We start from the raw sequence: 3,475 nt of genomic DNA, 5'->3' as shown, positions 1-3,475 counted from the left end.
GCTACCCTTATTAAACACAAGATTTTAAAAGCCCATTTCAGAGGAGAAGCTGTGCTTCCAGCATCTGAATAGAAATAGATGTGTTTTAGGTAAGACAAAAGGAAACACTTATTGATAACTCCAGAAAAATGAAGAAGGAATGAACTGGAAGCTAGAAAAGGCTCCAAGCTCAGAATCTAACTCCTCCTCCATAACCATCTTTAGGAAAACTACACACAATGAAAAATACGACTTGAGTGATTTCCTTCCTTCCTCTTTTCCACCCCTTCTGCCTTTCCTCCCTTCTTTCCTTCCCTTGTCTATTGCTCTTTTGGTAAAAAGTGCCGAGAGACTGGTCTTCAAATCCAGAGTAACATAAAACCGAGAGTGTTTGAAAGTAAGACTGCAAAGGCAAAATGATATATGTGTTAATTAGTCTTCAAAGTTAGGATACAAGGGGAGGATTTGTGCAAAGAACTGCTGAAGATTAAGCTGAAGTTTTGATGTTCATTTTCTCTTTGTAAATCTCCATTCACCAAACACACAGTTCTGTACTGAAAACATTTTATCCATAAATTTCAAGATACCTGAAATGGAAATATTTTTCTGGGGTGGAAAATTAACTTCTGAGGTGGAAATACTTTTCACATTCAAAAATCTAGTTATAGAGTGTATTTTGGGGGGGGGGGAAACATACATGTCTTGAAAGACGGTTATTTTTAACTAAGATTATTGCAATTGAAACATGGTTATAATTGGTTAGAATCAGTTGTAGTAAAACCAATTGATCCACTTTGTGTATGTCCAATAAAGGATTGAATTATCAGCAAAATTATGTTCTATATGTAATATGACATCTTTGAAATTTCTTTCTTTAAAAAGACTTATTGATTTTAGAGAGTGGGGAGAGAGTGCATGCGAATGGGGGGGAAGGGCAGAAGGAGAGAGAGAATCTCAAGGAGACTCCCTGCTGAGCACGGAGCCTGACATGGGGCTTGATCTCAGGACCCTGAGATCATGACCTAAGCCAAAATAAGAGTCAGATGCTGAACTGACTGAGCCACCCAGGTGCCTCTTGAAATTTATTTCTTGATCAATCTATGGGGACTGATCACATCAAATACACATCGTATTATTAGAGAAATAGTACATGCTAAAATGTCTGAGTCTGTGGTAAATAAAACACAATTCAGGTAATATAGGGTAAAATATATATTAGAATTGGGAAAGGTTTTATGGCAGAGCAGTAGATTTGAATTAAACATTGAAGAAGACTGAAGACTGTCAGCAGAGTTAAATTTCATAAAACAAGCTAGTTAAACTCCCAGGATTGTAAAGATGAGGATAGGGAAGGTAGAAAGGGATATTAACATTCTCTTGCCTCACTGAGGACTATATTTGGATGAGAACTCACATGTTTGAATACAAAAATTATATTCAGCATTCACTTATCAAATGTGGGAAATGGCAAATGGATAAATGAAGGCCTAGCAACTATCTAGGGAGATAGAAGAAAAAAGAATAGGGGGTATATTCTCTGATACACTTAGGCTCACAAGCAAGGAGCTAAACTGCAGTGGTATACTGAGAAATTGGAAAACATTTTAAAATGAAAATGTAGCCTCAGGTTGAAATTTTTGCCCCAAGTGGGTAGATTGGTTAGTCTGGACCCTTCGGAGACTTTTAAGCATTCCGAAATGCCTCCCATGGGTGTAGAGTGCCAAGAATGTGCACAAATTTGGTATTTAAAATTCTAGACTTGCATTTGCTAATCCAATTAAGTCTAGCTTTGCCAGACACAGGGGCTGATCTCCACTTCGAATCATGTAGCTGAAACAGAAAGACTCAAAGAATGTCTGAAGAAAACCCCATTTTGAGGCCTACAATGACTGTAAATAATTAAGGTCACTAACATTTCTTTGAAATTGGTTATTGCTACTACCTTCAACCTCCCCCCCCCCAAAAAAGATTACGTAAAATGGACAAAGTAGGTAAGAAACTGTCAGTGTTGCAAATGTATTTTACTTTTAGAACGTTTTTATGTTATATTCATACCTTTATTCATACATTCCCATTCTTCTCAGAAGCGCCTACCTTATCTATTCCACTTAATTAAACCATCAACTTTTTTGTTCAAGTCCATTTCTAGTATTTTTTTATATTTCTAATGAAATCTTTAACTCTCTCATATGATAGTGTGTGTACCTTATCATCCCAACAAGATGGTAAGCACCCTAAAAGAAGAGACCATATCATATACTTCTTTAATATCCTCTTGATGCCTAGTACTGTCATGTTAGACCCTGACTAATGTGTTGATTTGATTTTCATGAATTCAATTCCTATCTAGCATTCTTATATTAGCAGATGTTACTTTGCACTATCAGGGAATTTGCTTTATAGATAGACTGTATATGGAAATTGAAGCTCTTTAAACAAAGGTAGAAAGATAGGTTTGTTTCTTAAAATTCTGAAATCCTTAACTTCCTGTCAAACATGGCATATTGAACACATATTTAATCCCTGCAATGTCCAGAAATCAATACAAAGAAGTTTCTAAGAAGTATAAACCCCACAAGAAGAAAGAGTGGAAAAAAATAAAGAAAACAAGAGATTTAAACATAATTTTGGAAGATGGAAAATAGGTAATTGAGTGGTCTCTAATATAACAGAGCAGATAAGTTAAAACTTAAGTCCCAACAGCAAGCAATGCCAAATAAGAGCAGGATAATTTATGCTGCAAAATCTAGAAATGGTGAGAAATTAGAGACACAAGATATCTATGAAAACAGGGAATGTCCTAGAACAAGATTAGCTGAGAAGGTGAATAAAGTCTGTCCCTTCATACTAACTAAACACTAGAATGTAATAACAGATTAGAAATCAAATATCAAATTTCTCAACAGCATAAAAAGCTAGATGATAACAAAGCAATGCCTTTCTAACTAAGGGCAAAAAAAAGAGATCTGTAACCCAGAGTTCAAAACCAAATTATCAGTGGAATAAATATATTTTCAGATATGTAAGGTAAAAAAAAATTACCTTTGATGACATCTTTCTTAGGAAGCTAATGGAAAATATGGTATAACAACAACAACAAAAAAGACCCAAGAAATATGGGCTATAATATAAGAGAGAGCTAAAGGGTATTATTTCTGGGATGATGGTATAATGAAGTGCTAGAAAGATGAGGAAGTCCAAGGGTGACAAGAGGCAACAGGTCTAGACAACACCCTGTCCAGATTGGAGCAAAAGTACAGAGGGTTCTAGAAGGGATGGCTTTTCAAGAAAACAAATTAAAAAAAAAAAAAAGAACTGACAGTTTACCTGATGCATTTGACCATATTAGAAAAAAATGTAGGACTGATTTTAAAATGCATTCGGAGAGTTTGAAAAGAACTAATGATATAGGTACACAGGCAACTACAAAAGAACCAAATAGGAATAATGAAAGAAAGAAAGAAAGAAAGAAAGAAAGAAAGAAAGAAAGAAAGAA

This window comes from Neomonachus schauinslandi, chromosome 7, assembly GCF_002201575.2.
Source record: "Neomonachus schauinslandi chromosome 7, ASM220157v2, whole genome shotgun sequence".
Taxonomy (NCBI): Eukaryota; Metazoa; Chordata; class Mammalia; order Carnivora; family Phocidae; genus Neomonachus; species Neomonachus schauinslandi.
Note: the sequence above shows the minus strand (reverse complement) of the source record.